General features: G+C 35.9%; 1 protein-coding gene across 3 annotated transcripts in view; it reads right to left on the reverse strand.

The window, feature by feature from the left end:
• The window catches only part of NCK1 (NCK adaptor protein 1), a 99,468-nt gene that overhangs the window by 30,256 nt on the left and 54,318 nt on the right, over positions 1–14,894 (reverse strand). The gene's annotated exons all lie outside the window — the stretch shown is intronic.

Genomic DNA, 14,894 nt, shown 5'->3' on the forward strand with positions numbered 1-14,894 from the left:
CATAAGGTTTAACTAGTAGTAGTCTACATGCTTTTCCAAAGAAGCACACCTAAGAACCAAAGAGCACTGAATGATTGAAAATAAAAATATGAAAAAAATTAAAATACCAGACATATACTAATCAATACAAAACTGGTGTAGCTACATTAATAACTTTAAGGCAAAACTATTACTAGTGATAAGGAAATTAACTACATCATGGTAAAAGGTTTTATTCAATATATATAACAGCTAAACTTATATGTACCTATTAATATAGCTCCAAAATAGAACCACAAGGAAAAATTGACAAATCCATTGTCATAGAGGACAACTTTTAACATGTTTATCTCAGTAATAAATTAAGGAGACAAAAAATTAGTAAGGCTAAACAAGAACTGACATCATAACCGCTAAGTCTGATGTAATAAACATATACAAATATAACTTCCAAACAGAAGAATATAAACAGAACATATATAAAAACTGATCAAATGCTAGGCCATAAAAAAGTCTCTACATTTTTCATGTACTTGGCACCCTACAACCATAATTCTCTTACAATTACAATAAAAAGATAGCTTTTCAAAAACCTTATATATTAATACTTAGAAACTTCTAAAAACTCATGAGTCAAAGAAGAAATCATAATAGAATTTGGAAAATACTTAGAAGTAAAATGAAAGAATATAGCTAACTTTGTGGGATGCAGCAAAAGGAATATATAAAAAAGAGATTCGTAGTTGTACATAGTTACAACAGAAAAACAAGTTAAAAAATAAATTAATGAACTGATCACCTGTCTTCAGTTAGAAAAGAACATAAAGAAAAGTAGATAAAAGGAAATAATACAAGTAAAAGCAGAATTTAATGAAACAGAATACAAAGATATAGAAGAAAGGCTCAACAAAACAAAAGGTAGTTCTTTGTCATTACTAAAAAATGGACAGAGTCTGGCAAGACTAATCAATGAAAAAAGGAAAAGAGAGCCCAGAAATAAACCCACATACCTATGGTCAATTAATCTTCAACAAAAGAGGCAAGAAAATACAATAGAGAAAAGACAGTCTCTTCAGCAAGTGGTGTTGGGAAAGTTGGACAGCCACATGTAAATCAATGAAGTTAGAAAACACCCTCACACCATACACAAAAATAAACTTAAAATGGCTAAAGACTTAAATATAAAACATGACACCATAAAACTGAGAAGAGAATATACGCAAGACATCTTCTGACATAAACTGTACCAAGGCAACAGAAATAAAACCAAATATAAACAAACAGGGCCTAAACAAACTTAAAAGCTTTTGTACAGCAAAGGAAACCACAAACAAAACGAAAAGACAAACTATGGACTAGGAGAAAATATTTGCAAATGATGTGACCGACAAGGGCTTAATTTTCAAAATATACAATCAGCTCATACAACTCAGTAACAAAAAAACAAACAACTCAATCAAAAAATGGGCAGAAGACCTAAATAGACATTTCTCCAAAGAAGACATATAGATGGCCAACATGCACATGAAAAGTTGCTCAACACTGCTAACTATTAAAGATATGCAAATCAAAGCTACAATGAGGTACCACCACCTCACACTGGTCAGAATGGCAATCATTAAAATGTCTACAAATAACAAATGCTAGAAAGAGTGTGGAGAAAAGGAAACCCTCTTATACTGTTGGTGGGGATGTAAACTGCTGCAGCCACTATGAAAACTAGTATGGAGGTCCCTCAAAAAAACTAAAAATAGAGTTGCCATATGATCCTGCAATTCCACTCCTGGGCATATATCCAGACAAAACTATAATTTGAAAAGATACATGTACCCCCACTGTTCATTGCAGCACTATTTACCATAGCCAAGACATGGAACAACCTAAATGTCCATCAACAGAGGAATGGATAAAGAAGATGTGGTATATATATATACAATGGAATACTACTCAGCCATAAAAAAGAATGAAATAATGCCATTTGCAGCAACATGGATGGACCTAGAGATTATCATAGGAAGTGAAGTAAGTCAGAAAGAGAAAGACAAATACAATATATATGACAAAAATGAACTTATCTATAAAACAGACTCACAGACATAGAGGACAGAATTTTGGTTGCCATGGGCAGGGGGTGTGGGAGGGATGGACTGGAGTTTGGGATTAGCAGGTGCAAACTATTATATATAGCATGGATAAACAAGGTCCTACTGTATAGCCCAGGGAACTGTATTCAATATCCTGTGATAAACCATAATGGACAAGAATATGAAAAAGAACATATATATATATGTATAACTGAATCACTTTGCTGTACAGTAGAAATTAACACATTGTAAGTCAACTATACTTCAATAAAATTTTTTTTAATGAAAAGGCACACCAAATTACCAGGAATAAAAAGGGAATCATAATTATAGATGCTACAGACATTCAAAAGACATGGCAATATTAAAAACTTTATCAATAAATCTGAGAAAAAGTTAAATGTACAAATTTATAGAAAAATTAAAATAACAAAAGTAATAAAATTGAATTAGTCATTAACAAGTCTTCCCATAATGAAAACACCAGGGCCAGAAGGTTTCACAGGCAAGTTCTATTAAAATTCAAATAACAAATAATTCCAATTTATGCAAACTCTTTTAGAACAAAGAAAGGAAATGTTACAAAACCTAAGTCACTCTTGAACCTAGAATAACTCTCTGCTTTCTTCAGAGAGACTATTTTACATAAAGAGCCATCCCAGTTTAGCAAGCAAATAAAATCAGCTTCTGATTTTGGATGTTGAATATCCAAAATACTGATTCTGTTTTCTCAAGGATGAAGCAAGTTCTTCAATGTACTCAGGGAAATGCATTTTAATATAGAATTCAACAAGCCCTAGCATTCAAGTGTAGATACTTTTACATCTACAAGGTAGATACTTTTGGGGGGGTTATTGCAAGGTCTCAAAACCTACCACACAGTCTTCTAAAATAATGACTCAAGTATATACAGCAGCAAAATTAAGAAGGTTAAAAAAAAGAGGATGATGTGGTATTCAAGAAATGACAAACACGGAGAAACCAGAAAAATTAATTTGTATTCTTTAATTTGTATTCTTGCAATTTTTCTGTTTGAAATTACTTGCAAATAAAAACTTACAACCGGGACTTCCCTGGTGCTCCAGTGGCTAAGACTCTGCACTCCCAATGCAGGGGGCCCAGGTTCCATCCCTGGTCAGGGAACTAGATTCCACATGCCTCAACTAAAAGTTCACATGCCACAACTAAAGATCACGCATGCCGCAACAAAAAACCTGCGTGCTACAACTAAGACCAGGCGCAGCCAAATTGAAAAAGAAAAACAACGTTACAACCAAGTCTAAATAATAACTGGTGCATGATGTAAAAAATCACAAGTGATAGACTTTTTGAGACACTGAAAAGCAGAGAGACTTTGTCAGGGATACTTGGGCACCAACTGTGATTCCTTCCTGTGGGAACCTGTCCCCCCACCCCCATATTAATCTATACATTTAATAAAATTTAATTCTAGGTCCCAGTGGAATTTATTCTGAAACTTGACAAACTGATTTTTAAATTTATCTAGAAAAGAAAACTTTATAAAACTGGCAAATATTTTGGTTAAAAAAAAAGGGTATAATGATAAGAGTTGGTTTAAAAAAAAAAACAACAGGAGTGGATATAATAGTTGGTAGGTTGTATATCCACCATTCATTTTCTCTTTTCCTAACAATATCCCAATTATCCTTATAGTTGCCACCTCATTATTATTATTTTAGCCATGCAACTTGGGGGAATGACTCTAGCTTCAAAGGTGTATTTGGGTTAATGAAACCTTCCCCTCCATATTAGAATCACCTTCGGAGCTTTTAAAAAACTACAGGAGCTTGGGCCCCTACTTCAGAGATTCTAATCAGTGTGGATTGTCACTCAGGCATTACTATTTTTAAAAGCCATCCAAGTGATTCTAATGTATATGCAGGACTGAGAACTAATCTAAGCCAATCATGACAATCTCTCCCTTGCTAGTTTTGTCCACATTAACCCACTTAAGGCCAATGGGATGCAAGGAAAACTACGCTAGCAGCTTCAGGGTAATGATGACTAGCTCTTGAGAAACATAGTAAAAGACTGTCTCTGTATTTTGTCATGGACAGACGTGAGGCCTGCAGCCATCTTGTCACCAGCTGGAGAATGAAACTGACAAACAAGTGAAAGGAGAGCTTCTGGGAAATAGAGCCAGAGCTGATAAAACAGGTACTAAAAACTGCCCCATAAACCTCCAGTTCCTTGAGCTAATGTATTTCTTTATTATGTTAAGACAGTTTTAGTTGGGTTTTGTTCTTTTCAGCTGAAATTCCCACTATAGGCAAACATAACCTATCAGATATCAAAATGCACTAAAATATTAAGGCAATTTAAAAGAATATGATATTGGTATAGAATACCAAATACATCAGTAGAATACAGATTAATGTCCAGAAACAGATACACCTACATACAGGTGGCTTTAGAAGCCCTTTTCTCTAATATACTAGCTATGAGTTCTTCTAATTTAGGTCTTTTTGAAATAGATGGAGTACTTCAAACCACTTAATACAAAATGAATTTTTATATATATTTTCCCCCTAAACATTTACAGTGGTCTCACCCAGGCTTAATTCACAAGCAAGTAATTTTTTAAAGTGACTTCTTTGATAAGTCTTTCCAAAGCAATCAACTTCGTTTTCACAAAAGCAATTTTCTTTCAGCACTATTTTTGTTAATTTATATAATATACAAGATTATAGTAAGAAGCACACCTGAAAGATACAACACCTCTAATTCTTGGTAAGCAGATTCAACTCAATTGGTGAGAGTAGAAATATGTCAAGGGTATCAGGTTATATGTTTCATAATGGAAATAAAGGGGTTTAGTCAGTTAATTAGGCAAGTCAGCTAACTTCTACTATGTGTCTTTAAATATGCAAATATATGAGAATTTCATATATAGCAGGGGTGACATTTCAAATCATTGGAGAAGAATGAGTTATTCAATAACTGATACTAGGACTACTAACTATCTATTTGGGAAAAAACAGTGTCCTACCTCACACTATATACAAAAGTAAATTAGACAGACGACCTTGACTTCCAGGAAGACAGAGTAGTTGTACTTTTCTCTATTTCTCCAGCTAAGTAGAACTAAAAACCCTGGATATTACATATGAAGCAAACAAAAGAAAACTCTGAAAGGTAAAGAGAAGGCAAATCAGCTAGGAAACTCAGGACTCAAGTAACAACGAGTGGTGAATCCCCTAGGTTTTCTTTTTGCCTGGTATATCCTAGACTTGAAGATGAAGATTGGCAAGCTAAACACATCAACAGGCACAGAAAAAACAACAAAACCCAGTGTTCTCCAGACAATTGATCAAAAAAGGGACAGCTTAGCAACAAAGAAAACTTTTAGAGGATAAAAACTCTACACCAGTCAAACACTGCAGAAAAAACGGGCCCCACCCATACCAGCGAAGACCAAGAAGGAAACCTAGATTTTCTACCCTTGAGAGGCTATAACAGGGCACCGAAACATCTCTGCCTGGTGGTGTAAGTAAAGACCAACTATGGAGTCAGGACTTTTATTACCCATCAGCCAGACAACTTTTATTACCCATCAGCCAGACAATCGGCAAATGTAAAAGAAACCAATAACACATTCAACCAACAGGATCTAACCAACATTTATATAATATTCCAATGAACTACAACAAAATATACATGCTTTTCAAGTGCCCCTAAACAAATACCAAGATAGACCATATCCTGGGCCATAAAATAAACCTCAACAAATTTTAAATAACTGAAATTATAAAGTGTATTCTCTGACTACAGCAGGATCAAACTAGAAATCAATAATAGAAAGATAACAGAAAAACCTCCAAATATTTGGAACATACTTCTAAATAATCCATGGGTCAAAGAAGTCTCAAGGAAAGTTCATTTACACTGAAGTGAAAATGAAAATAAAATCTATCCAAATTTGTGTGACACAAGATCAACCTGCAAAAAGCAACTGTATTTCTATATACTAGAAATGAACACATGGACACCAAAATTAAAAGCAATACCATTTATAATAAAAGGAAAAAAAATGAAAGAAGTGCTACTCTAACAAAACATCAAGAGGACTATATGTTGAAAACTACAAATGCAGATGAAAGAAATCAAAGATCTAAATAAAAGTGTTTATGGACTGGAAGATTCAACACAGTAAAGGTGTCAATTTTTTTCCAAACTGACATACAGGTGATGTAATTTGTATTAAAATCCCAGCAAAAACTTTTGCATATATAGATTATTCTATAACTTTTATGGAAAGGCAAAATAACTAGAATAGCAAAAACAATTTTTAAAAGTTAGAATAAAGTGGGGAAATACTTACTATGTAGCTACAGTAAGCCAAGACTTACTGTATTTGCAAAGTGATAGACACATATATCAATGGAACAGAACAGAAAACCCAGGGACAGAGCCACACAAATATGCCCAACTGAATTTTGACAAAGTTGTAAAACATAATTCAATGGAGGAAAAATAGCTTTCTCAACAAATGGTGCAAGAGTTAATGGACACCAAAACAGGCAAACAAAAAAAATATACACTAACCTAAACTCACACCTTATACAAACACTAACTCAAACTGGATGACAATCTTAAATATAAAACTTGAAACTTTTAGAAAAATATACAGAATAAAATCTTCAGACTACAGAGCTAGGCAAAGAGTTCTTAAACTTGACACTGAAAGTAAGATCCATAAAAGGAAAAACTCAACAGTAGAAAAACAACTCCAATTAGAAAACAAGCAAAAGACATAGAGACATTAACTGAAGATGTATAGATGGCAAACATGCACATGAAAAGATGCTCATCATCATTAGCTACTGAGAAAATGCAAATTAAAACCACACTCAGACATCACTACACACCTATCAGAATGGCTAAAACAGAAGAGTAACAATACCAAATATTGACAAGAATATGTCGAAACTGAATCACTTGTACTTTGCTGATGAGAATTTTAAATGGTACAGACCCCTAGAAAAGTTTGGCAGTTTCTTGTAAAACTTAACATGCAACCACCATACAAGTGAGCAGTTGTATTCCTGGGCTTTTATCCCAGAGACATGAAGATTTATATTCATGCAAAAACTTTTACATGAATGTTTATAGCAACTTTATTTGAGAAGTCAAAAAATGTAAACCACCAAGAAGTCCTTCAACAGGCAAATGGTTAAACAAACTGTGGTATATCCATACCATGGAATACTACTTAGCAATAAAAAGGAAAAAATGATCGATACATGCAATAACCTGAATGTATCTCCAGGGAATTATGCTGAATTGGGGGGCAGGGGGAGCCAATCCCAAAGGTTACACACTATATAAATCCATTTATCTGACATTCTTAAAATGACAAAATTATAGGGCTTCCCTGGTGGCGCAGTGGTTGAGAATCCGCCTGCCGATGCAGGAGACATGGGTTCGTGCCCTGGTCCGGGAGGATCCCACATGCCGCGGAGCAACTAAGCCCGTGAGCCATGGCCGCTGAGCCTGTGCGTCCGGAGCCTGTGCTCCGCAACGGGAGAGGCCACAACAGTGAGAGGCCCGCGTACCGCAAAAAAAAAAAAAAAAAAAATGACAAAATTATAGAAATGGTGAGCAGATTAATGGCTTCCTGGGGTTATGGACAGGGTGGGAGTGGGAAGGAAATGAGTAGTTATAAAAGGGCAGCAAGAGGGATTCTTGTGGTAATGGAAATGTTCTGTATCTTGACTATCAACATTAATACCCTGTTTGTTATACTGTACTATACTTCTGCCCTATGTTACCATAGTACTTCATCGTTATACAAGTATCACAGTTTCCTCAACTATACCTTACTGATGGACAATGGGTTGTTTCCTGTCTTCTGGTATTAAATAGTGCTGCAATGAACAGTCTCATATACATGTCACTTTTGTTTTCCTGTTTCCTGTGCCTCTGGGTTCGAGTCACACAGAAGAATGCTGAGATGAAGCTTAAGGCTTATACAATTTTGTGAATACTGCCAAATTTCCTATCTATTGGTTCTTTACCTTTTTGTATTCTCAACAATATATGAGAGTGATTATTTCCTCACAGCCTTGCCAAGAAACTATGTTGTCAATTTTTTGGATTTTTGCCAATAGTACAGATAAGAAATGCTACTTCAGAGCAGTTTTTGTGTTTCTCTATTACAGTGAGATTGAGTACCTTTCCCAAAATTTAAAGGACATTTGCATTTGTTTTTCTGTGTGGACTACTTGTTCCTATCTTTTGACCATTTTCCTATGGTGTGGCTTCTTTCAGTTTTTAGAAGCTCTTTGTATAGTAGGAATATATGCCCTTTGTCTTTGGTATAAATTTTTCCATTTTGTCATTATCTTTTTAACTTGGTTATCGTACTTTCTAAGAAAATTTCTGAAGAACAGCTCAAAATTGTAAATGCACATTTCTTTGAACCAGCAATCTACATACTATGGGCAAAAATGATTCAAGTACCCAAAGTCATTTATGTAAAAATGTTTGCTGCAGCACTGCTTATGTGAAAAATCAGGAGTGAAACGGACACCAAGAGTGCCTAAATTATAAATACTGATATGGTAAAATGTCCAAGAAATATTAAGCAAAAAATACAAATTCAAAACAATATGCTTATTATGATTGTATTTTGAAAACATCCTACTACATATGCTTGTATATGCATTAAAAAGTTCATGGAGGATACACAGCAAATTGCAGTGGTAGCCTCAGTGAGTGGTAAGACTGGTAAGACTTTCATTCCCTACTCCATAGATATGTGTGGTTTGAATATTTTTCAATAGGTACGTATTACTTGATTTTTAAAAATGTACTATAAAAAGAGAAAAACAACTGAAAGCTAGCTAATAGGAATTGGCATCCAGAACACAAAGTATGGGTGAGGAAACATGGGGTATGTAAGAGAAAAAAAGAAATGTAAGAGTAGTAAGTTGTCATAGAACTAAATCTGCTTTACAGTAGAATTACACAGAATTTAAACAATTGGAATCTAAAATGAAAACAAAAAAACAAACAAACAAAAAACCCCACTTATAATTCAGCTTTCCTTTGATGACCATTTCCTCAGTTAAGTACCAGATAAAAGAGCTAACCTTAGAGTTCAGATAGTAGGGAAAACTATGCATCTTTAAAAACAAGTAACCAAGTAAAATAACATGTTAACACTACAAGAGGGACAGCAATTGAGGCCAACTGAGAAAACAAAGTAAATGCTTCCCATTTCATGCTTACCCTGGAACAGATGCTCAGAGTAGAATTATGGATAGTAACATTTGCACTATTTTAATAGCCATTTCTCTCTTGCTCTCTTTTGGTTAGAGACTAAAAGCTTAGTTCAAAGAACAGAAATTAAATATGAAGTGACTCCATTCATTGCACTTTGATTCAGCCCAGAGGCCTGGCTGTAAAGGTTGTCAATTAATATTCCATACTCTCCTACAAAAGCTTCAGCTCCATGTTTCCAACTACACTAACAGTATTTGCACTGGGATGCTCTTAGCCCCACTCTTCTTCCAGGAATTAGATTCCTATCCTTTTGTCTCTCTGTCCTTGTACCTAGCACCTGAACCCAGGAGCCTCATCAACCAGTGTCGATTTCCTCCCTGACATCAAGTGTTGGATTTCCTTTATGAAATCTGAACTACCTATTTTGATCCTCACTGACTACCTGCCCTCCTCTGATACTATGAACATCATGGACCTGCTTGCCTTTTTCTCCTGGGCTTATTTCCTGATCTCAGTTTGTTTTTCAAATTCACTTCCAATCTCATTCCCAAACTGGACCTAACATACACTCGCTGATCATACTTCTGGCCTTTTCTGATCTGGTTACCACAAGAACAGAACCAAGTTGGAATTAAAGAACTCAATCATTTCAACATGTCACTAAAGACAGACAACATGAAATTTACTGTTCTAGGGATCTTCATAAATTACACCATTCTTTCTTATTGGAAAGGGATCAACAGACTAAGTTGGAGAATACCTACTGGCTTAAGATGAGAGGTTTTTACACCGTCACAAAGGCTGACAGTTGCTAAAAATATGTAACTCTATACCAAGGAACATTTACTAAATGTCTGTAATTCAGGTATATCCTAGCATTTCCCTCACAACAATCATTTAAAGTATTATCCTCACTTTATAAGTATAATACAGATACTAAGAAGTTAAATGGCTCTTCAACCTTGGAAAATAAGTGGTTGAAACTGGAAGTCAAATGCATGTTCTTTTCACTCCCCCCAGAGTTCATATTTTTGATTACTGCTGACTCTTAAGGAACAGAAGAGGAGTACACAAGTTATAAATACATGGAAACCAATTACCTAGTAAATCAGCAATTCTCAAACTATTTGGTTTCAAAACCCCTTTATATACTTAAAAACTGAAAAGCATTTTTGTTTATGTTGGGTCTATCTATCAATATTTACCACATTAGGAATTAAAAGTGAGAAAATGTTAGGATACTTTCAATTCAATTAAATGTAATTACATTTAATCCAATACATTTTAACACATTTTTATGAAAATTATATTTTCTAAAACAAAACATTAATGAAAACAATAGAACTATTTTACATTTTTGCAAATCTTTTAAACGTCTGACTTAATAGAAGACAGGTGGATTCGCATATCTGTTTTTGCATTTAATGTATTACAACATCATTTTGGCTGAAAAGAAAACCTGGTCTCATACAAATGTATGGTTGGAAAAGGGGAAGAGTATTTTAAGTCTTTTCAGATAACTGTGGATTCTTTTTTGGTACTACACCAAAACTTGACAAGCAGTACAGTTTCTTAAATACTAGTTTCTAATGTGGAATCTAAAACTTTATCAATGAACTTTTCCATACTGTTTTAAATATTAAAACTCATTGGCCTAAGTACTTTATTTTTTTTTATTTATCCACTCACCTTTTGTTTTTATTTATTTTTTTATAAATTTATTTATTTACTCATTTATTTTTGGCTGCGTTGGGTCTTCATTGCTGCATGCAGGCTTTCTCTAGTTGCAGTGTGCGGGCTCCTCATTGCGGTGGCCTCTCTTGTTGTGCGGCACAAGCTCTAGACATGCAGGCTTCAGTAGTTGTGGCACGCGGGCTCAGCAGCTGTGGCTTGTGGGCTCTAGAGCGCAGGCTCAGTAATTGTGGTGCACAGACTAAGTTGCTCCATTGCATGAGGGATCTTCCCAGACCAAGGCTCAAACCCGTGTCCCCTGCATTGGCAGGTGGATTCTTAACCACTGCACCACCAGGGAAGTCCTGGCCTAAGTATTTTAAATTCCAGAAATGATGAGTGTAAGCCTGCTGCAAACTTTCTTTCCAACTGATTACAACTAAAATCTCCAGAAAAAAAATGCAAAGCATCAGCTACCTAAGGACCCTGAAAAGTATACAATAGGTAGATTGGAGTGGGAAATCAGCTTGAAAACAGACCAATACATAAATATCCTGTTGAATACATAAATTTCCTTTGAAATTTGACCAAACAATAAATTTCCTTTTGGTCACCCCACCACACACACACTTTATTTCCTAGCTATGACCCAAAGCCAAGAAGAATGGGAAACTGTGCAGAAGGTGCAGTAAGGAAGAACCTCATTTGGAAGAGAAGTTCATTTGGCCAAAAGACAGGGGGGAAAGGCTCCAGAAAGCCAGAGTGGGTGGGTTAAGTCCCTGAGGTTTTTTCCTTCTTTTCCCCCTCTCCCAGCCCTGTCCCAAGGCCAGCCTCAGTGCAGATCTGCACTGCTACCACAATGATGGAGATAGCATATACATTAAGACCCCAACAGGGGACTTCCCTGATGGTCCAAGGGTTAAGACTCCATGCTTCCAATGCAGGGGACGCGGGTTTGACCCCTGGATGGGGAACTAGGATCTCACATGCCGTGCGGCACGGCCAAAAAATTAAAAAATAATAATTTTAAAAAAAAAGACCCCAAGAGGACACCTATGCTTTCTCTATAACCTCTTCACCCTGAAGTCAGGCACAGTCAAGCCCAGAACTGAGCAACAACATGGAAGACTGAAACTCTAATAAGAGAACCCAATTTTTCTGGCCAAAGGAAGCAAGGGGTCACTGGGAGCTGGAGAATATTGGAAAACTCCCATGAAAGAAGAGCAGAAGAACGTAATCTATGACAAAGACTCTCTCCTTGACCAAACTCCAGCCAGGCTCCTCTGAACCCTCTTCTTAACTAGGCCTCAATCCTGTCCTATAAAAACTGCAGACTCTCAGCATAAACGACTTGTCATAAATGAATACTCACACAAACAGACTTGAACAAACACCAGGATAGTTTCTAATCGCTTAAGGCTCTATCCCTAAGATGACCCCTCCAGCCCCCTTAAGTTCCTGCCTGAGAAAGCTCAATGCTGCCAGAATTTACTGTTTGTTCCAGCTAAATCTTGGTGATAGACAGATAGGCCCCTGAACTCCCTCTTAGAGCAGTTACTTTAGAAAGCTTGCAATTATAAATACTTCCTCTGCTCCCTTGAGATATAAACTGTCTACCACCTAAAACTGTCTTCTCAAGGACCCAAGAGCCATCTGTTTAAAATACAAACATTCAAGGAGATAACTCTCACTCTTGTTCCCAGACCCTGTAGGAAGATAAGGGCCCAACTTTGGTGGGCGCCTTGCTCTAACTTGCACCACTGCCTCTGTTATAAAGAGAAGTTTACTTCTCCTCTGGAAAAGTACCAATTACAAACCCTGTTGCCCTAGCCATATGGATCAATCCCCTTCTACACCGCTCTGTGCCTTTCCCTTAGCACATTCCAACTTCTTAAAAGTCTGCTGCCTTTTGTTTTGGCAAAGTTGAATTCAATTCACACTGGACTCTCTTCCTTAATCATAATATTTATTGAATAAAATCTATCTTTACCACTTCAATTAGTATCGAGCTTGTGAATCTTTTATATCTATAATTCTAGTTATGAACCAACTTAAGTACTAAACTCCCCTCCCCCAAGTTGGACATTCATGGAATTTCCAAAGAAGTATGACAAAGGCAATGAGAACTGAAATACAAAATAAACACTGCCCAAGCCCAGACTATCCCTGACTGGTCCATATAGCAAACAGACTCAAATAGTACAGCAAAGGTTTAGAAAATGAAACTGATATTAAACTGCTGCCCATAAAAACCAAGTAAAAACTGGTTTGAATCTAATCAGATTGATGCCTACTAAAACAACAGCAAATTCTCCAAAGGATTTTAACAGGATCCCAATTCTCACAACTTAATACTAGAAATGTCCAGTATATAACTCAAACTTACCCAACATACCAAGAAGTAGGAAAATGTGGGCAAGAATTGGAAGAAAAAAACAACCAACAGATAGATGCCAACCAATAAATAACCCAGATATTGGAATTATCAAAAATCTTAAAGCGGCTAATATGACCATGCTCCATGACGTAAAGGTGAACACTCTTAAACAAATGGAAAGATAAATCTCATCTGAGAAGGAGAAGCTATTAAATAGGATCAAATGGAAATTTTAAAGTTGAAAATCATAATATTTGAAATAAAAACTTCACTGGAGAGACTGAATAGCAGAATCAAGACGGCAGATGTATTAATTTTCTATGGCTGCTATAACAAATTACCACAAACTGGGTGGTTTAAAATAACAGAAATTTATTCTGTCAGAGATCTGAAGGTCTCAATCAAGGATACAATCAAGAAGTCTGAAATCAAGGTATTGACAGGGCTGTACTACCTCTGAAGGCTCTAGGGAACAACCTGTACTTTGCCCCTTCCAGCTTTTCGTGGCTGTCAGCATTCCTTGTGACTGCATCACTCTAACTCTGCCCCTGTGTTTACACTGCCTCCTCCTCTTCTGTCTAGCAAATCTCCCTCTGCCTCACTCTTATAAGGATACTTGCCATTGGAATTAGAGCTTACCAGATAATCTAAGAATTTATCCTCCTCTCAAAATCCTCAAACTAATTAATCACACCTTTTGTCACATAAGGTAATATTCACAAATTGCAGGGATTAGGAAATGGACATATCTTTTTAAAGTGTGCCATTCAACAAACTACAACAGAGGAAACACTGTGTAAACCTGAAGACAATCAATAAAAATTATCCAATCTGAAGAACAGAGAGAGGAAAATATTTTTGAAAAAGAACAGGGCTTCAGGGACCAGTGAGACAATATCAAAAGAGCTACTATTCATGTCTTTGGAATCCCTAAAGAAAAGATACCGGTGTAGAAAAAATACTTGGAAGAAACAGTGGTTGAAACTTTCCAAAAGTTTGCAAAAGGCATAAATTTACAGATTCAAGAAACTAAGCAAACCCCAAATAGGATAAATTCAAATCATGTCCAAGCACATCATAATCTAACTGCTAAAAAACATACGTAAAAGAAAAGTCTTGAAAGCAGCCAGAGAAAAACAACATGTTACATACAGGCCAGTGGTTCTCAACTGGGGGTTATTTCACATCCACGGGGATATGTGACAATGTCTGGAGTCATTTTTTATTGTCACTGCTAGGGAGGAGGGAGTTACTAATGGGGATACTGCTAAACATCCTATAATGAATAGGATAGCCCTCCACAACAAAAAATTATCCAGTCCAAAGTGCTAAGGTTGAGAAATCCTGATATAGGGGGCAATCTGAATGACAGAACTTTTCATCAGAAACCATGAACCATATCTTTAAAATGCTGGAAGAAAACAACTGACAACCTAGAGTTCTATATTCAGTGAAAATATCCTTCAGGAATGGAATGAAATGAAATAAAGACATTCTCAGATGAATCAAAACTAAGTCATTTTGTTACCAACAAG

This window comes from Kogia breviceps, chromosome 5 (genome assembly GCF_026419965.1).
Source record: "Kogia breviceps isolate mKogBre1 chromosome 5, mKogBre1 haplotype 1, whole genome shotgun sequence".
NCBI classification, from domain to species: Eukaryota; Metazoa; Chordata; class Mammalia; order Artiodactyla; family Physeteridae; genus Kogia; species Kogia breviceps.